Source organism: Theropithecus gelada, chromosome 15 (assembly GCF_003255815.1).
Source record: "Theropithecus gelada isolate Dixy chromosome 15, Tgel_1.0, whole genome shotgun sequence".
Classification (NCBI taxonomy): domain Eukaryota; kingdom Metazoa; phylum Chordata; class Mammalia; order Primates; family Cercopithecidae; genus Theropithecus; species Theropithecus gelada.
The window spans coordinates 70,251,961-70,274,520 of NC_037683.1; positions in this window are offsets into that span (position 1 = coordinate 70,251,961).

Consider the following 22,560-nt stretch of genomic DNA (forward strand, 5'->3'; position numbering starts at 1 on the left):
CCTACTTTTCAGGGATAGGCAAATGACAACTGAGTAGAAGTAAACGTGTATTATCTTTAGAGATGTGACATATTTGTGTTACTTTTCTGTTTAAATACACAAAACTGTCACTTGCCTTGTTTATTCTCAGGAAAGCTTCAAATACAAGCATTTCACAGTTGGCATGACCTTTAACTTTCACATTAACTCCATATGTATATCTACATCTATGTTTGTTGTTGTTTTTTTTCAGTATATGCACATAAATATCATATTGAAGTATGGAGTTAGAAGTATAAGTTGATGCCAACTGAAATATGCTCAAAAACTTTGTCTCTAAATGAAGTTTTAATATGCTTTTCATATTCGATATAGCAATTATATGTTAATACTGCTTGTTGCTATTTATGTTTTCCAGGAGTGGAGGCTGAGATGAAATTTGGCATGCAGGATGTTTATTACAGATAAGCATGTCTAGCCTGCAACTATATTGCAGGTAATCCTGCAAGAGTTCTGGAGCTTTATAGCTCATCAGAGTGTTATGTGTTGGACTGAAATGTCCAAACCTTCATTTCTCTATATTTGTATAACCACCAAAATCAGTCATAAAATGTGCTACTGCAGGAAATGAGCACCTGCGGGCAAATTGGCTTTCTAGAGCTGAGGTAAAGGCTGATGTTGTTAACAGTTGGAGGATGTGTGCTGTTAGAGTGGTATTTCCTCACTCAAACAGGGGTCTTACTAGCAATATCAATGTCCAGTAAAGTCCACCTTTTAGCTTAGGTCTACTTCTTTATATCCATTCAGGGTGCAGCTTCTCTAGGATTCCAGTGGATCTCTACATGGGGGAAACACAGAAATAGTAAGTTAGTTGAATAATCTACAGCCCTAGTCACTGCAGCATTTCACTGATCTCAGAGTCACAACCAATAGTTATTGCCTTAATCAAATACCATCAATTCTAGATTTTCTTTATCCTCAGCCATCACCTCTGCTAGTCTTAGTGACATTACTAGTGGTGGAAATCAGATTTTTATCCTTGAGGGGCTTGAGTTTCTGATCGCCAAGACTTTCTCAAGTACTTACCCATTTTGTGCTATAATTATTGGTCAGGAAAATGTAGTACATCAACTGAATGTACATATACTTTTCTCTGTCTTCACTGAGTAACAGTAGTCTTACAACCTGGTGATTATCATCAGTTACCTGTGCCAAAGTGATGATTCCTCTGTTTGACTTTTTGTCCTTAGAAAAGGAACTTGCAGTGCTCGAGGGTCCACCTTAATTTTTAAGTCCAATGTGAATTTTGCTGAATTTCCTAACAGAAGTATGTCACATGTGCAGACCTGGACCTATAGCACTGCAGAGACAGAATTATAGGGATCCATATATTTTTTAATACACAGCAACATATGAGAATTTTGATTCAGTGTATATACTACATCCAAAAGATGGTGTCTCCAATTTGTATGGTATCATCTCCAAGCTGACACTTCAACTGCAAATTCAGGAGATCACACTCATAAGCCATCAGGCCAATACAAATGGGTGGTATGGCATTTCATGCAACCAGTAGGTCCCATGTAACCTGACTCACTCTCCTACCTCTTTTGCTGGTTCACTTTCTGTGGCTGCCGTTACCTAGAGCCAACTATGGACTGTAAATAATACATGGAAAAATCCAGAAGTGAATAATTCATAAGTTTTAAATTGTGCACTGTTCTGAGTAACATAATGAAATATTGCACCATCCCTTCTTGGATGTGAATAATCCCTTTGTCCAGCTTATTCACACAGTATATGTTCCCTGCCCTATTCCTATGCAATGGAATTGCATAGAATTCCATTCCAGTGGATTAGCCATAAGCTCTCAGATCACTGTGCTGGCTAAGACCCAGCAGTTGTGGAAACCCATGCCTTCTGTCATTTACTACCAGAACAGATATTTGACCCTACGTGGATCAAACGGCTCAACTATATAATTCTCCATGAAATGGACAGTTGGTCTCCTTGTGGAATAATGCCATATTGGGCATTAAATATTAGTCTCTGTTTCTGGGAGGTAGGTTATTCAGTATCAGATATATTTAAATGATCCTCAGTAAGTGGGAGTTCATGTTACTGGTCCCATGAGTAGCCTCCATCTCTCTCAATGTATCCACTCAGCTTATATTGCTAATGTGCCAATACTTGAAGGGCTAATGACTGAGGCTGTCTGAAACCAATTAGCGTATTATGTCTGTGGTGTATGCTTTATGCTGTGCATTGATAAAAAGACCATCACACTTTGTGTCCACTCCCTTATGTCTGCCCTATGCACATACTGTGGACAGATTCCAAACTTTCTTTTCCCAGAGTTATGACAAGTCACACAGGCCACTTGCCATTGCCCATGACATCATATATATTTTATCTTCAGGCCACCTTTCTTTTTTTGCAAACTAGATTGGCAGATGGAGAGCATAAAGCTATTCATTTGAAGAATTTTCTTTCACCATTGATTTTAAAGGCCATTCCTGAGTAAACGTGTGGTGAAACTGACGTCCATTGTTGGTACATCCTTTAAGAAAGCTTCAGATTTTACCTCCTCCATCACTGGTCAAACAGTCCTTCCTATGCCAGAGGTGGGAGCTGAGAGAAGGTTACTAATAGTAGTGGTGGATAACATGTGCATCTGGGCTACATGCTTATGCAAATTGCTTGTGAGCTCCGGTTCTATTCATATCTGATTCCAGAGGTATGACTTTTGTATTGTGCTGAGTCGCTGCTGAATGTGCCTGAAAATCATAAAAATTTACACACCTGACAATATCTTCTTGGCATAATGAGACTCTTTCAGTGGCGTGGTCTCTTGCCATCCCATGACCAGGCACTGTATTAGGCCATTCTCACGCTTTTATAAAGGACTGCCTGAGATTGGGTAACTTATAAAGCAAAGAGGTTTTATTGACTCACAGGTCTGCATGTCTGCATGTAGGTTTCTCAGGAAAGCTACAATCACGGCGGGAGGGGAAGTAAACACATAAATTCTTCACATAATGACAGAAAAGAGAAGTGTTGAGCAAAAGGGGGGAAAGCCCCTTATAAAACCATCAGATCTTGAGAGAACTCACTCACTGTCATGAGAACAGCAGCATGGCGGTAACCACTCCCATGATTCAATTACTTCCCACTGGGTCCCTCCCATGACATGGGGTTATGGGAACTACAATTCAAGATGAGATTTTGGTGGGAACACAGTGAAACCATATCATTCCGTCCCTGGCCCCACCCAAATCTCATGTCTTCACATTTCGAAACAAAATATTTCCTTCCCAACAGTCCCCCAAATTCTTAACTCATTCCAGCATTAACCCAAAAGTCCAAGTCCAAAATCTCATCTCAGACAAGGCAAGTCCCTTCTGCCTATGAGCCTGTAAAATCAAAAGCAAGTTAATTATGTCCTAGATACAATGGGGATACAGGCATTGGGCAAATACACATGTTCCAAATGGGAGAAACTGGCCAAAATGAAAGTGCTGCAGGCCCCATGCAAGTCCAAAATCCAGCAGGGCTGTCAAATCTTAAAACCCTGAAATGTCTTCCTTTGCTTCCATGTCTCACATCCAGGTCATGTTGATGCAAGAGGTAGGTTCCCATGGTTTTAGGTAACTCCACCCCTGTGGCTTTGCATGGTACAGCCTCCTTCCCAGCTGCCTTCATGGAGTGGCGTTGAGTGTCTTTGTCTTTTCCAGGTGCATAGTGCAAGCTGCAGGTAGATCTACCATTTTGGGGTCTGGAGGACAGTGGCCCTCTTCTCACAGCTCCACTAGTCAGTGCCCTACTGCGAACACTGTGTTGGGGCTTCAACTCCACATTTCCCTTCTGCACTGCCCTCACAGAGGTTCTCCATGAGGGCTCTGCCTACAGCAAACTTTTGCCTGGACACCCAGGCATTTCCATACATCCTCTGAAATTTAGGCAGAGGTTCCCAAACTTTAACTATTGACTTCTCTGTACCCACATGCTCAACACCACATGGACATTGCCAAGGCTTGGGGCTTGCACTCTCAGAAGCCACAGCCCAAACTGTACCTATGCCCCTTCTAGCCACTGCCTGGATGCAGGTCACCAAGTCTTGAGACTGCACAAAGAAGCAAGGCCCTGGTCCTGGTCCATGCGACCATTTTTCCCTGCTAGGCCTCTGGGCCTGTGGTGGGAGGGGCTGCCATGAAGACCTGTGACATGGCCTAGAAACATTTTTTACATTGTCTTGGCAATTAACATTTGGCTCCTTGTTATTCATGCAAATTTCTACAGCTGGCTTAAATTTCTCCACAGAAAATGAGTTTTTCCATTCTATAACGTCATCAGCCTACAAATTTTCTAAACTTTTATGTTCTGTATCCCTTTTAAACACAAGTTCAAATTCCAAACTATATCTTTGTGAATACATAAAACTGAATGCTTTTAACAGCACCCAAGTCACATCGTGAATGTTTTGCTGCTTAGAAATGTCTTCTGTCAGATACCCTAAATCATGTCTCTCATGTGCAAAGTTCCACAGATCTCTAGGGCAGGGGCAAAATGCCACCAGTCTCTTTGCTAAAACATGGCAAGTCACCTTTATTTCAGCTCCCAACAAGTTCCTCATCTCCATCTGAGACCACCTCAGCCTGGATTTCAGAGTCAGCGTTTTGTTCAAAGCCACTTCAACATGTCTCCAGGAAGATCCAAACATTTCCCAATTTTCCTGTCTTCTTCTGAGCCCTCCAACTGTTCCAACCCCTGCCTGTTACCCAGTTCCAAAGTTGCTTACACATTGTTTAATATCTTTACAGCAGCTCCCTAATACCCAGTACCAATCTACTGTGTTAGTCCATTCTCATGCTGCTATAAAGGAGTACCTAAGACCTAGTAATGTATAAACGAAAGAGGTTTAATTAACTCAAAGTTCCACATGGCTGGGAAGGCCTCAGGAAACTTACAATTATGGCAGAAGGGAAAGTAAACACATCCTTTTTCACATAATTGCAGAAAAGAGAAGTGCCAAGCAAAAGGGGAGAAAGCCCCTTATAAACCCATCAGATCTCATCATAACTCACTCACTATCATGAGAACAGCAGCATGGGGGTAATCTACCCCATGATTCAATTATCTCCCACTAGGTCCTTCCCACAACACATGGGGATTAAGGGAACTATAATCAATATGAGATTTGGGTGAAGACACAGCTAAACCATATCAGGCAACTGTGTTTCCAGCAGAGCATGCTAGAAATTGTTTCACAAAAGGCCTATAATACTTTGTTGCAGACAGCATGGCCTTACTCTAAAACCCCAGAAGCCTTTGTTGTGATTCTTTCACTAGCACTTTCAATGAGTTCCACAAGATATTTAATCTTGCCAGTACTGCTACCTCTAATATCACAGGGTCTATGAGAACATATATGGATATGCTGCAGAGTTCTTTCCTATTTTGGGCCCACTTCACGTTAGTAAAATTTTGTGCCACATAGTATACTACTCTGGACGGTATTACCCAGTGTAGAAGGTACTGCTCTCAAACCTGAGGAGAGCAGTTAGTACATTTTCTTAATCACGATTGGAGCTACAAACTGCCATTGTTTCTCCTTTACTTTCAAATGGATGTTCTAGCATGCTAATGATCACTAAACTCCTAAAAATTGTACTGATGTTGAAGTCTCCTGAATCTTTGTGGGATCTATCATTTATTGGAATGCATGTATCTCAGCAAAACCTGCAGTGAAGTAGCCACTTGTTTGCTTATCTGACCCAATTAGCCTGTTGAATGAAATGAAGATTACCACTTCTGCATATTTTAGATCATTGAGAACAGAGCTATTTTTTTTTCATTCCCTTGGAGTATAATACTATTTTTAAATTATTACTTTGGCTGAGATAAGGGGTAGTTCCAATGGATGCTGCTATAAGCTTAATGTTTTGGCCTTCCCATCCTCGAATTTCTATGTTACAATTCTAACTGCGAATGTGACAGTATTAGGAAGAAAGCCCTTTGGGATGTAATTAGATCGTGAAAATGAAGCCTTCATAAGAGAATTGATGCCCTTATTAGAAGAAAAGAGGGAGATAGACATAATGATGCATCAAGTCAACAGATATCAACGTCAATATTTTAACTAACATTCTTCAATAAGTTTGGATATTCCTTCATTCACCAGCATACATTCGTCTAAATAAATGACTACAGGAAACTTTGGGGAAGCATTTGTAGAATTATTACTATTGAAGTACTTTCCCCGGTATTGCAGAGTTCTTCCTCCAGGAGACCCAGCAAAATCTTCAGTCAATAGGTTCTAGGTATGAAAACTGGCAAGATTTTGGGGACTTTTGTTTTTGCTTTTGGGGGATTAACTTCCCTAGCTACCTCATATTTCATCCCTGATTTTGTTTTGATAGTGTCCTTATTGGCTGCCCATTTATTTTTTCCCTAGGGGCATTAAGTTTATTATCCCATCTCCATAATTTTCCATAGGGCAGTCCTCATCTGCAATTTAAACATGCTGCTGATATTAAATTTCAGTCCATCTATCTTCTGACAGGCAAACATTGCATTTTGCCATTATTGTTTTGGGATCCTATTATCCCCATTCTTGTCAGCTAATCTAATTCTGTAATGGTTACATCCACTGAGGAATGAGAGTCACCATTGACTTTTGAGTCATGTTAAAACCCTTGTCACCAGCACATTTCTTGGGGTTTCAATAAATCATGCATTATCTAGGCCATACCATGGACGTAATGTGATGTATCTCCCACAGAGTCTTTTAGTCCTTTGCTAACCCATCAGCCATGGAACTTCTGGCATTTTTGCTGCACATAAATGGTCCAGACTTTTGTCCATATTTCTAAGAGAATTTGGGGAATCCTTAGCAGGCTGTTAAATCGTACAACCTAGGATAGAGATTCTAATCAATAATCTCTCCCTGATGCTGATTTATTTGCCCCATCTCCCTTGATCAAACTTTCTCAGAACCCAATCTGTACATACTCCTCCACTCTATGCTGGTACATGCTAGTTAGGACTTACACCTTCATTGGGGTACAGGCTTGTTCTTCCTTTATCAGGCTCAGAATGTTCTCAACTGGGCTATGATAAACTTAATTTAGTTTTAGGTCTAGTAGCCAGAAGCAGAGGTGTTGGCAGATCCTAAGGAGATATGTGTTTTCTTATGGGAGAGAGCCTTCCTTGTTGTCTTCAATAAGTTAGAGTGATAGTGCTTGATAAACAGGATCAAAGTGTTCAGGTAATTCACAATGTTGTGAGGAATCCCCTAAACGTATCTTTATTAAATACCAGGGACTCTATTTGTCCTAACTGAGGCCCTGCAATGCTATAGTTGACATAGCATTGATGAGGCATTCACCTTTCTCCTGCGTTTGCTCTCTCTATTAAATCCTTATCCTCATCCTCAGCTTTCAAAGCCTCTTTCTATTCTATCAAGGATATCTTTTGACTTTCAAAATTGACATTTACCTGTCTACCAATAACCAGAAGCATTTTTTTTCTTTTGTATCAATGGTGTTTAGCCATCCAATTCAATTGTGCTTATCATTATAATTTCCTTGTAATTGTGATATTCCTAATAATTAGCACCAGCTAGTACAGGCCGTCTACCTATACAACATCACGATTTACCACTGGTAAAGATTTTCACAATTGGAATTTATGCCAAGGGCTTTCTAAGTTCAATCAACTAGTATTGATAAGGTCCTCATTTCCAAACGGGAACAAGTGAAGTTATCCACCTTGCAAACTCTATCTCACTGCCTGCTTTCTCAGACTACTCCTGGTATCAACTGTTGTAGCTGTGCTATCCAAATACAAAGGATAAGATGGAGTTTCATGGGCAGACTATTAATTAGGGCTAAAAACCTGTGTAAAGAAAGAGATGGAAGCAGTATGGAGTAGCAGGAAAAAATCCTTCAGTTCTGCAGGCCTAACAAGCTTCAGTGATCACCACGAAGGAAGATTCATGGTCCATCAGGATAGTCCTCCCTAGATCAATTTACCAGGACCTGATAACAATAGCTTCATGAGTCATTGGATATAGATCACACTAGCAAAGATATGTCCTTAGGCAGCTGTCCGTGGTAAAGGTACATCCTGAAGAAAACATTAGCCAGAGGCTATTTGATGACAGCTGGGCAACCTTTTTTGAAGGCAAATCTCTGTATCCACCACATTGAACATAAATCATTCAACAAATATATATCAAATGTGTACTACATATCATATTCTGTACCAGGTACTGGGGCTACAAAAAAGGAGGAAGAAAACAGGGATAGGCCCAACCTCCAAAGAGCTTAAAAGTTAAAGTGGAAGATTGATAGGTAAGCCAGTAGTTATAGCAACACCTAAAAGATCAATGAAAAATAGGTACTTGGTAATCTGGGAGTATCTAGAAGGGGAATCTCATTCAGTCTTTAAAGAACAGAGAAAGTTTTCTGGAAGTGGATATTGCAAATAAATGTTGATGTAGATATTATTATATTAATAATATGGATAGGAATTGAGTAGAGTATTCAAAAGAATCCATATTCATATAGAAGTAGAAAAGAATCTGGTCTATTTGAGAAAACGTTTCAGCATAATTGTAACATAACCTGCCAATGGGAAAAGCAGAAGAGGTAAAACTGAAAAGGTAGTCAGTGTTTGGATAATGAAGAAGTATGTATGGTGTGCAAAGGAGTGTAGCCTGTAGGCAATAGAAAGGCACGGAAAAGTTTTATTCTGGGCAGTGAAATGATCAAAATTGTGTGAATCTAATTCTAATCATTCAGGTATATTCTACATATCTTCAAAATTTCTTAGAGTTAGACACTGGTGGTTTCCCATTGAGGTTACCAGAATTTTTTATTGGTTCTAGATCTCCAGAATATTTATTCTTGTACATTGAACAAATAACACAGTATGCGTAGTATCTCTAATATTTAAGGTGGTGGGAAGCTCATCCTATCTCTAGGTGAGGAAGAACAGTGTGATTACCAGAGATTATGGCTATTGAAAAAAATAACCCAATAAAATTTGTGGTCTTTGAGCAAGAAAGAAGCCAACCTATGGTGACTTTACAGGGAAGAAGCAAGAGAGTGTAACACCCTAACCACTCTGTCCTGTAGCTTTCCAGTCTCTTGCCAGTGACTGCACCCGGTAAACCAACCAAAGTTAAAACTGTAGGTCAACCTCCTGGGCTCAGAGCAGAGTGGGCATGGAAGATGAGTGCATCTTCATTAGGAGTCCCAGAAAGAGTACTGGTGATGATTTTGCTGTGTTTTTTTTATTACTGATGAATGCTGGGTATATTTTCCACACAATCAAGGGTTTGTTGTTCCATCTTAGTCTCCACTCATGCACTCTGCATCCTTAGAATGTCTTCTTTATGACACTGGTTTCCTGATATAGGAGAGTTTTCTTTAAACTCCTGTAATATTTCATTTTTGGATACAGTAAAAAAGCCATGGCATACACGGTTTCATTCTACAGGACGAAAAATGAAAGTCTCTATTTTACTTTCTCCGTTCTCATCTCCTGTAATCTGTGTATGCTGATTCTGTTTCTTTCTCCTTATATTTTAGGTCTCTGATACAGTTCCTTAGAAGAGTCTCCATTATTAACTAAACTTCTCTACTTACATAACCGAGATAGCTCTTTTCTCAATCTTTCTCACATTTCCGGAGTACTACTTTTAGAGAATATGCATATGGATGTACATGAATCACTTTACCTCTCAGCGGGACATCATTCAATCGAGTCTTAGAAACTTTAGACATTCTTTCAAGAAAAGGGCTCTGTATCTTCTATGGCCAAATCATAAATCTTAGTGTTCTCCTTAAAGTAATACTCACTCTACCCTCCATCAAGAACTGGAGTTTCTGTTCTTAGAGCTGCTTTACAGTAACACAGAAAATCAGTGCTGTTTGGTAAATGTATTAGTCTGTTCTCACATTGCTATAAAAACCTACCCGAGACTGGGTAATTTATAAAGAATAAAAGTTTAATTGACTCACAGTTCTACAGGCTGTATAGGAAGCATGGCCGGGAGGCCTCCAGAAATTTACAATTATGGCAGAAGGGTGAAGGGGAAGCAAGAACATATTCACATCGTGGCAGAAGAGAGAGAAAAGAGGGAAGTGCTATACACTTTTAAACAACCAGATCTCATGAGACATCACTCAATCTCACGAGAACAGCAATGACAAAATCTGTATGATCCATCACCTCTCACCAAGCCCCAGCTCCAGTACTCGGGATCACAGTTCAACATTAGGTGGGATCAAAGAGCTAATCTATATCATTACACTTCTAGCCCCTCCCAAACCCCATGTCCTTCTCACATTTCAAAACATGATCATGCCTTCCAAAAATGTCCCCAAAGTCTTAACTCATTCCACCATTAACTCAAAAGTCCAAGTCAAAAGTCTCATGGAAAGTCCGTTCCACCTATGAGCCTGTAAAATCAAAAACAAGGTAGTTGCTTCCAAGATAGAATGGGGGTACAGGCGTTGGGTAAATGCCCCAATCCCAAATGGGAGAAGTCAGCCAAAACAAAGGGGCTACAGGTCTTATGCAGGTCTGAAACCTAGCAGGGCAGTCATTAAATCTTAAAGCTCCGAACTCCAAAATAATCTCATTTAACTCCATGTCTCACATTCAGGGCACGCTGATGCAAGGGATGGACTCCCAAGGCCTTGGGAAGCTGCACCCGTATGGCTTTACAGGATACAGCTCTCCATGGCCACTTTCCCATGCTGGCATTGAGTGCCTGCAGCTTTTCCAGGTGTATGGTGCAAGCTGTCGGTGGATCTGCCATTCTGGAGTCTGGAGGACAGTGACCCTCTTCTCACAGCACCATTAGACAGTGGCCCACTGGAAACTCTGTGTGGGGGATCCAATCCCACATTTCCCCTTTGCACTGCCCTAGTAGAGGTTCTCCATGAGGACCCCATTCCTGCAGAAGACTTCTTTCTAGACATCCAGGCATTTCCTTACATCCTCTGAAATCTAGGCAGAGTCTCCCAAACCTCAATTCCTGACTTCTGTGCACCCACAAAAGCAACACCATGTGGAAGCTGCCATGACTTGGGGCTTGCAACCTCTGAAACAATGGTCCAAAATGTACCGTGGCCCCTTTTAGCCATGGCTGGAGCTGGAGTGGCTGGGAAGCAGGGCACGGTGTCCCAAGGCTGCAAAAAGCAGTGGGGCCCTGGGCCTGGCCCATGAAATTATTTTTTCTTCTTAGGCCTCTAGGCCTCTTCTAGGAGGGGCTACCATGAAGGTCTATGACATGCCCCGGAGGCATTATCCCCATTGACTTGGCTGTTAACATTCAGCTCCTCTTTTCTTATGCAAATTTATGTAGCTGGCTTGAATTTCTCCCTGGAAAACAAGTTTTTCTTTTCTACCAGTTGGTCAGGCTGCAAATTTTCCAAACTTTTATGTTCTGCTTCCCTTTCAAATATAAGTTCCAGTTTAAGATCATCTCTTTGTGTACACATATGAGCATACACAATTAGAAGCAGCCATTTCACATCTTTAATACTTTGTTGCTTAGAAATTTATTCCGCCAGGGTGGGCACGGTGGCTCATGTCTGTAATACCAGCACTTTGGGAGGCCAAGGCAGGTGGATCACCTGAGGTCAGGAGTTCGAGGTCAGCCTGACCAACATGGAGATACCCCATCTCTACTAAAAGTACAAAATTAGCTGGGCATGGTGGCGCATGCCTGTAATCCCAGCTACTCAGGAGGCTGAGGCAGGAGAATCGCTTGAACCTGGGAGGCGGAGGTTGCAGTGAGCCAAGATCATGCCATTTCACTCTGGTCTGGGCAACGAGAGTGAAACTCCGTCTCAAAACAAAAAAAAAAAACAAAGAAAGAAAGAAATTTCTTCCTCTAGTTCTCTCCCAAGTTCAAAACTTCACAAATCTCTAGAGCATGGGCACAATGCTGCCAGTCTCTCTGCTAAGAGTGACTTTTACTTCAGTTGCCAATAAATTCCACATCTCCATCTGAGACAACCACAGCCTGACTTCACTGTCCATATCACTAACGGTACTTTGATCACAACCATTCACCAAAACTCTAGGAGGGTCCAAACTTTCCCTCATCTTCCTGTCTTCTTCTGAGCCCTCCAAACTGTTCTAACCTCTGCCTGTTACCCAGCTCCAAAGCTGCTTCCACATTTTCAGATATCATTATAGCAATGCTTCACTTCTCTGGTACCAATTTTCTGTATTAGTCCATCCTCACATTACTTTAAAGAACTACCTGAGACGGTAATTAATAAAGAAAAGAGGTTTAATTGATTCACAGTTCCACAGGCTGCACAGAAGGCGTGACTTGGGAGGCCTTAGAAACCTGACAATCATAGTGGAAGGCAAAGGGGAAGCAAGCACATCTTCAGATGGTGGCAGGTGAGAGAGAGAGAGAGAATGAGAAATGCTACACACTTGTAAACAACCAGATCTCATGAGAATTCACTCATTATCATGAGAACAGCAAGGGAGAAATCCACCCCCAAGATGTAATCACCTCCCACACTCAAAATCACAATTCAACATGAGATTTGGGTTGGAACACAGAGTCATACCATATTAGTAAGATTAAAGCTTTCCCCAAAATGTCTTTATTAGGAGTGGTTCTGGGAAACACTTTCTGAAACTTAGCCTTATCAGCCTTATCAGCATTCCTCTCCCTGTTGTGAAACTTTTCTTCTGTGACTTTCTGGAGCAAAACCACGAACAGAAGTATGGAGAATATGAATAAAAAAGAAGTGTACTTTTAGGCTGTACAAATCACATTTGGAGTGACTTTTCAAGATTTTCATCATTTTACATTGTATATTCTCGTTAAGAACTACCTCAATTCATGTCAGTTGATTCCAATGTAATAGTCTCGGTTGATTTGAAGAACACCAGTGGACAATTATTCTGGTCTTAAAATATGTATAAATTATTATTTAATGAGGGAAGACACATATGTATATATAAAGTGGCTAATATACTTTACATACATATACACATATGTATATTTAAAGTGGCTTTATAGTGTATAATATACACGTGTGTGTGTGTATGTATGTGTGTGTGTATATATATTATATATATGTTATATATAATATATATATATGGTTGGCTCTGGCTTGAATTCATTGTTCTCTCATAAGGATTTTCCTGGAATAAGATACACACCAATTTCCCCTAACATCATAGAAGAAAAGTGTTCTGTTTCACAGGGTATAGCAATCAAATATTTTACCAAATATTTTGTCACTTCTACAAACGGGTCTCTTATCTCTCAGCCTGAGGATTTAGGATACTCACTCTACAGTTCCTCACCTAACCAGTCAAATAAATCACATTTTAGGTTCTGTTACTTGCAACAGTCACTTCTGGTATCAAAATATATATCAGGATTTTATATCCTGCAAATAACATTAAATCCTACAATAGTGGCTTCAAGCAATAGTTAAATAGCTATTTATTTTAGACAGTAAGTTATCTAGGGGTATGCTAGATATTTAAAATAAATAATAAATAATATTTTTCATAATATTGATTTAATATTTATATTAAAATATTAAATCCATATTTATTTACTATTTATATTAAAATAAATAATATATAATTATTTGTTTTATACAGTAAGTTATCTAGGGGTATGTTGGATATTTCAAATACTTGGATAGTCCAAACCTTACCAGAAAATAACAGTCATTTCATCTTCTGGTCACTCACTTCTAGCAATGTAGATCTTCCTCTTGATGTTTGCCATACTAGAATCAAAAATGCAAGCAATGCCTTTTGCAACTTTTGTCTTATTTATCAGAGAAAGGAGAAAACTGAATGAAGCAAAAAGAGGAGAGTAATAAAGAAAGAATAGTTAGAAAAAGACAACTTTTATTTGTGATGACTTCTGCCTATACAGCAAAGGCCAAAAGTATCATCCAAATTAGACCCAACAATAAAGGCAAATGAGTAGAAAGGGCTGTAAGTTTGTGAATGGGGATTTATCTAGCTGGCACTTGTATAGCATTTACCTAAGGAAAGAAATTTCAAATTTTGTAACTTTATGAAAGAGATGAATTTCAAAGAAGTTTCAAAAGTAAAGCAAAGAAATTATAAGATGTATAAGGTGATTTTTAATACCTCATTCCTAAATCATTTAATTATTTTAAAAATGAAGAAGTAAAATTTGTTTACATTCTGACAATTTAATGACACTTGTATCTGAGTTTGTAAGAATCATATGGTATCAAGAAAATGCTTAGAGCCCAGTCCTGTGCACGTCACCAAGAAACAGGTTAAGATTTCAGAAAATTGCAAAACAAATTCAGTCTATGGGGGAGGATGACAAACTATGAAAAGCTGGAGATGCTTTTGGAGAAACAAATGTCTAATTCAGAAGACAGATACCTAAATATTTGAATTACAACTGTTAGTAGGCTGCGAAATCAATTTAGTGAATTTCAACTGGGATAACCAAATAATTTATTTTACAACATGAAACATTTTACAGAGAAACGTAAATGGTACAAATAATTATGTGGAATTAACAAAGATAAGCCTGATTTTCCTAGATATACTCATTATGGTCAGTCTAGTCATAACCAATATTTTTAAATGATATAAAAATTAGAATGGAATAGAATACAAAGAAAAATTGTTAGAGTATACCACACTTATAGTAAAGATGCAGTTTTATGATTTTATTATTTTTGATACCTATTGAATATACTTTTTTGTAGAGTCACAAGCAAAATCTTTGAAAGCCCCTGGGCCAGAGTACAGCCACAAGAGCTTGCAAGAGATTCAGAGGAAGAAATGTAATTTAAAACTTCTTAAAGGCCCAGCCTTTGGGGCTATTATTTCTCTCAAATAAAGGAAAATTATTGGCTATGGTTGAATTCTTACGTAGTTTAGAATAAACTATTAACAATGTTAAAAATTAGAGGACCTCATCAGCCAGGTTTTTGAGCATCTTCTGAAGGCTGGAGAAGAGATTACTGTGAATTTAATGAATCTAAGCAGCATCAATACAGATTCTCAGCCATGTCCATACTCTTTTGAGGAGCAGAATCAGGCACATTCAGAATAGGTGTGGGCAGGGTAAATTTGAGTGTCATTTACTGAACCACCAAAAGTAGCTTACCTTTTTTCAGCGACTATAGATATTAAACAATAATATGGAAGAAAGTGATTGCTTACCTACTATGACTAAGAGAAGCCAGATAAATAAGTGACAATTTTAGTTACATTGTCTTTATACCTGCTAGATAAGGTAGAAGAGGGCTCACCATAAATTTACAACTCTTTGCTGCTGGAGTGGCTGAGACTTAATTTAACCCAACACTCTTTTCTCTGAAGTCAAATCTGAACACTTGAAGGTTTATATAGAACCAAACTCTGCGTGTGGGTGTTATCCATTTCCCATCATCTCATTTCCATGCCTGCAAGTGTTGAGCAATACTGGTTGGCATGTCCTGGTTTCAGACGTTGATCAAGAAAAACCACTTGGTATGTGATGTCTCCAGTAGACACCTATGCATGATGTTTGAGGACAATGAAATAATTCAACTATGTCTTCTACTGCTCTGGGTCATTAAAATCTCCATGCCTAGATACTCTCCAAAGAGCTGGGAAAAAAATTAAAAGCACAGGAACTTTAGGATATATTTGTACAGATCTACGTTCTAGTAATTCTAAAACAGATTTGGAGAAGGGATAGAATTGTTTGAGAATTGCTATGTTCTAGCAATTCTCTCTCTTCTCCAAACCTAAATTTGAGGAACAGGAAGGGGAATGAAATTTCTCCCTCTTTAAAACATCAACTCTTTTGACTAAATAAATGAGCCCTGTGATATTTCACTTTAAAGACTTAAATCATGATAATGACTTCATTTCTTCTTTGTACTCTGGCATATCACTCCTTTGAGGGGATGAAAAGAGAAAGTAATACAAAAAAGGGAAAATGGCTAAGAAGAAAAATAGGAGGTATTTACTTATATTTCAGAATGTTTTGTATATATTTAAAATATATGTATTTGTAAAATTATATATCACATGCTATATATTTTTTTCTAACTTCTGGCTTCAAGCAATCCTCCCACCTTGACCTCCCAAAGTACTGCAATTACAGGTGTGAGCCACACACATAGTCTACCATATATTTTATAACTAGATTTATAGGATCATCTATAATATGTTGTATATATTGAGAACTAGGTATTTGTAAAATAAGATTATAATGTGTATCTTGCAGATGCACTTTTTAAATTAACAATATTTATCATTTTCTGTAAGAAGTATAGAAATAACTGATTAAATATGGTACTCATTTGAGAAATACAAAATATTTATTTAAAGCTTGATTTTTTCAATAAAAATAGATTCTCAATAAATATATATCAAAACAATAAATGCATATATGATGAACTTTTGGTTGGCTTTCTGTATTAATTTCATAAACTCTGCTACTGTGGAAATTTCGTTCTAACCTTTATTTTTTCAACACATTTCAAAATAATTTTTCTAAAGTTGGGGTTAGAAATTTTATTTTTATTTCCATTTTCCCTCCACTTTATGATGAAAAGAAGTCTGAATTGCTGTGAATTGCTCATTAGATAATTGCTGGATATCTAATTGCAAAATCCTACTTGTTCCTGTTTTAATTATTCCAACAAAAGTCCACTAAAATATTTTATGTCAGTTATTGTTTGATGTGTTGGTGATACAGAATTTTAAAAATTACATTGTATTTATAATTCTAAAAATTCAGAATTGTTTATAGAAGACTTATCAAAAAAAAAATAATTACATTGTAGCACAATATATGTCCACAGAGGATGTGAAAAGTTCACAATCTCAGGGCTGCTTTCTCTCATCAAAATGCTGCAGCTGAACTGCAGCTATTTTTGGTGTTCTGCTATTTGATACTTAAATCCTATCACAGAATTCTTTAGCTATGTGAGAAGGGTCATGTAGTCTTCTGGTCCAGGTTTTAATTTTATGCATAGTTTCTTACTTCTGTATTGCACTTTCTTTCCAGAAGGCTTGCAGCGGCGCCCAAGCTGCAAAACTAGGTGTCCTATTCCCAAAACTTGAATTTTATGATGTAACCTTCCTGTGCCATGTTCATCTCCAGTTGTATCATATGGTCTGTCCTGTCACTGAAACTTTTTTCTTGCTATTGAGGGGCATGGGGGTGCAGATGATCTAGGACAGGCAGGGTCTATAGGAAAAAAAATGACAAAAGATATGTAATATAATTTACCTTAACTCCTCTTTTCCTGTATTGTGTCATCAAGGGGGTGTAGAAGATAATAGGACAAAGTTATGTCAACAGCTTAGAAGTGCAAGTGAAGTGGGTGACTTTAAGAGCAGGAATTTATTATCTTATATTCGTCTCTGATAGGAACATGACATTTCCCATAAAAAGGGTATTTAGGATGACTCCCATCCCAGGAGAATACTATGTAAAATGCTGTAGTGCAAACAGGGAAGAGATGGCTATCTTGTGGTGTCAGGGGAGATTTTGCAGAACTGAATCCTAAAGAAAAAGCAGCAATCCATCATTTTTAAGGTTAAAAAGGATTGTACAAGTAGAGGTAAGACGGACATGAATACATGGAATTATGGTAGGGCATAGAGTCGTCTCATTTTGAATAGAAGCCATGGGAAGAGGTTGAGGGAGAAGAGAAGAAAGGTGGTAGGAAATCAATTCAAGTAATAGACTGACTGCAGATTGTGAATGATACTGTGTCTAATGCTAAATTTTTAGGGCTAGATTCTTGACATAGTGGCGAGCACTCAGTAATTGTTAAGTTTATTCTTTCTAATTTCAGTGAAAACAGCACAGAAAGATGATGTTTTAAAAAATGATATATTTGAGGTCTCCCGTGATTGCATCTAATTTAATCCTTAGCAATGTTTGTAGAATAATTACTGTTTTAGTTTAGTATGCAGTGGTTCTCAGAGCTGACAGAATTTGCTTTAAAATAAGCTTTCAGGGCTCATCTTCAGAGAGAATTATGCCAAGAGTTTTATCAGTCTGCTTCATTTTTTGTTTAACATCTATGAGACTCTATGGAAAGTCTCAGGGATATAGGATATTAAGAGCTTACATCATTGTCAGTAAAATTCTCTTTTACATTTCTAGAGCCTATTCAGTATGTATCTTCCTTCAGGACACAAAAGAAATAACCTTGCTATTTCCCTGCTGGGTGACCTACAGTAAAAATTTTTTCTAAGTTTTTAATTTGTAGCAAATGTTAGATGAATGGATTAGAGTGAGAGGTGTGATCAGGCAACGGTTTTACTAGAGCTCCGTTTAATTTACCTAAGTTTCATTATACATCCTAACGCCTTAGAGTAGTTTCGGTTCAATGGTATTAACTCCTCTGCCTCCTGTTAACAAGATATTTTATATTGAATTATCTATAGAATGAAATCATGAACTGTATTGCTAAAAGATAGAAGAGTTTTCATGAGATCCAAATGGCAGTCATTTTCCAGTTTGCAAATTGAGTCCTAAAGATTGTAATACTGATGTCATTTCTATCCATATAAGTATCTATGCCACAGCCATACCTAAATACCTCACAATGTGGAATTGCACAAGAATGCATTAACAAAGTCTGCCTACAACAGCAGTCACACTTCTACCTTCCCTGCAGTGATGACATTCCTGAGAATAGCCTGTCAAAAAGAAGACAAAGAGTTGGGAAAACTTTATGGCAAATTTAACTGAGAAATAACTGTTTTCTACTTCAAGAGAATTGCCTGATAAATGTTTTGCAGAATTTAAAAGTCATTCCAAAATTAGTTTCAAAGAACTGGCTGCAAATGACAGTCCCCAAATGTGTTTTTTCCTTCTTTTTCTTTTTCTCCCTGTCATTGCCGACTCAGAGCATTAAGAAAATCTAACGCTGAAAGGACTACTCCTGTGAGATGTGAAAATAATTATATGTTCTGCCTGAACTGATAGGCAGAGAAACATTCCATCTCAGATTCTGCAAAGCATGTCAATTTCAAGTTTGCGTGTTTTCTGTTTCTACTACCTACCAGTTGGAGAGGCAGTGATTGGAAAACAAAAGCATTATCTTTACAGCAAGGAACCTTGAAAATTGGATAGATGGCATTCTTCTCCACTTTTCATGTAAAGAACATGAAAAGTGAAGTTATTTCTCACTGTAGGTTTTAAGGTGGATAATAGAAACAGTTTTGCAAATCTGAGCTTCGATAATTTGACTATAACAAGTTCTATTGTATTAACAGAATGTTAATAATACATATTTATGGACTCAATGTGAGTCAGAAAAATTGACTCAAGAGTTGAATTGCATGAAATTAACCTAGTTTCTCATTGGCTTCAATTTTAAATTCCAAGTTGATTTCCCATTGAAAAGAAATACCCCATAGAGCAAATTAGAAACATCTGAAAATGACCCATCTTTTATAGATAGTTTGATGCTGTAATGCCAGTGGTAATTCTGCAAAATTTCCATTACTTTCCAAAATTTAAATATCTCATTCTCTGTTGTTGAAAGTTTTAAGCCTCACTCTGGCTTTTTACCATGTCTGATAAACTATAGGATTTTTTCTTTTCAACCCAAATTCAACCATTCCTCTCCTACTTTTTTTCCTTTTAAAGTCTTATACAGGTTAAGTATGACTTAAATATACAAATAGCATCAGTTACCAAAAAAAAAAAATAGTTTTCCTTTTGGCATGAGATGAGAACAAACTGATAAATTTGAGTTTCTTAATGACGTTTTTCTGATTATAGCAAGAATACATCTATTTTATAGAAAAAATAGATGTATTCAGGAAGGCATTAAAACAATTCCTCTCATAATGCCTCTACCCATAGATACGCACTAACATTTTTGCACATTTTCCCATAGTCTTTTAGAAAAAAATAATGTGCAGTTTGTGCAATTTCTCTCTGTATAAAATACATATTTTTATTTTTGCCTTTTTCTCCCACTAGTGATTTTTGAGCTTTTTTTCATGTTATTAACTAGATATAAATATATGAATGTCTATTACTGAATCCTATAAAACTCAGATAATCAATTTTACATTTTTCAAGTATTTAAATATTTAGGTGTTTTTCAAATTATTAGCATAATGTGACATAGATGCCTCCTTATTTCTCATTAATATTAGAATCAAATGAACAAATAACAAAAAATATAAGCTTCCTAAGTTTCTGTGTCAAATAATGTGGGAATTACAACATACTCCTCAAGATTTTGGTTTGTTCCTGGGTCTTACGTTGACGTGTTTTCTCATGTCATGTCATCTATTTTTCCCTCTAGTCTCTCAATTTCAGTGATCTCTTGCCCTCAGTAACCAACCTTTTACTTTCCACACATTTCCCCAAACCTGAAGAAAGCAATCTCACTCTCCAGAGCATCAGCAGCACACTATTATTCTATGTTGGTGATTTCTGTTTAGGGAGTAGATACAGAGATGAGGATTACATAACGGCAGATAAAATTATTTGAAACTGAATGCTATGTATTGTTGCAAAAAATTTTCTCTGGAACTCCCACAACGGGGACTTTCTCACTTGTCTCACTTTCTAACTTGTCTCCCCCAGGCTCCCTGCAATCCCAGCATCCCCCCATCGGACCAGATATATAGTCTCTCTCTCTCCCTCTCTTGATTTTCACCCCTTTATTTTTCCAACATTCCCTTTCATCTTTTTTTCTTTTTCTCTTGGGTACTCTTGACACTCAAAACCTCACATTTTATTACACAGAACAAGTTAGTACTGCCTATATGTTATTTACACCCAGGTGTCCCATCTTTCTCCACCAAAAAGTCCACCAAAATCTATTAAAGAATTGTATTTTGTGCTGTTTTATTGAAATAACTACTTATTCTACCATACAGACTTATTATGTTACTACTAAGAAGGCAGAAATAGCCAGTGTCAGCTATTTAATAACATATTTTTACAATATAGGTAAAGCAAAATAATTTTATCAACACACAAAAATGACAAAAATCTTCAATTACTTCTTTAAGAGAGATTAGTGTAAGGGAAATTATTGTATCAACATAAAAAAAGATTCTTTGCATTAAGAAATTTTGTCAGAAATGTAACAATTTATATTTTTATCACTAATAAATAGTTGACTAATTATAGTGTTATCAGTAAAAATAGTTACCACTATGATGTGTTTAAAAAGAAATGATTCATGAATTTACATTTCTATGTCACTTCTACAGAGCCTGAAATTATGTGTTTCATGTCTCCTTGTGAATTTCTTGCCTGTGTCTAATACTTGCATGTCCAGTGAGAATGGTATTACCACTCAGAACATTATTTCAATTACTCTGAATTTGATTTTTTAATGGAATGTTGGATTGGAATGTTGGATTGGAAAGTGTTGATTGGACATATTCCTAGTGGAATGTTGGATTGGAAAGTGATGACAACATATCTTGTGAATAAACTGACCATTTAGTAGTATTGCTGTACTAGCTAGAAGTAATTTCTCCATTTTCCTTTATCTTTGTCTTTCTTCCTGAGAATGCAAATAGGAGAAAATCAATGTGTTTTTCTCCTACCAATTCTGTGCATGGATAGTGCAATTAAATCAGAAACTCCTACCCAGGGAAGCAAAGTCTTAGTTGAGAGGAGTAATACAGGGAGCAAAAGGCAAATGTGGCAAATGGGAGGAAAAAGGGAAATGAATAATAATGACACAGGGAAGTATATCATCATTCTTTTTCCAAAGAGCATTTGAATTCAAGAAAATAACACTCTTCACTGTTTCTCTCAAACAGAGTATCAACAATCGGGAATCATTCAGATATTCTGACCCTCAAGAAAGTAAATTGGATTGAAGTTAACAACAGATTTTACCAAAGTATTTTTTATTTCGGTGTTTTGGAGAAAAGAGAAAGAATCATAAACAGCATCCCTTGCTAAGTTGATTGCATAATACTAACTTGCAACTTCAAATATAGTATGCTGGTTATGTTTGCCATATTAGTTATTTTATACCCTTGAGAAAAATCTCAGTTTTTATCTATACAGGATATGCTACTGAGAGGCAGCCAGCAACTGATACATTGAGTGCTTTCAAGCAGTATAAAGTTCTTTTGAGGCACTTTCTTGGGTGCAAAGGCTACATGACACCCCTATCTGCAGAAGTCACTGTTGCTATTTTGACTACAGCAGATAATAATGTGAATGGAATGTTCTATAAGCAGGCGTTCACAGGATCAGAATCGTGTCCAAGCATGGTATGGTTAGAAAATACCATTGCTGGCAACTTTTCCCTGGAACCTTACAAAGGCCGTTTATGGTAAGCCTGATGCCTGCTCATACGGAGCTGCATACAAGAGTTGAATGTGCTCAACTGACACTGCCCTGGGAGATAAGAAGATTTCTGTGTAAACACAGTGTACTCAAATTGCACCCACATCATATCAAATATATTCAGTGGCAATCACATTTGTGGTAACTTAACCTACATTGAACCCTGATTGGGGACAATGAGACCACTAAGGTTTGAATGCAGAATGGACTTCAAGGGAATTAAT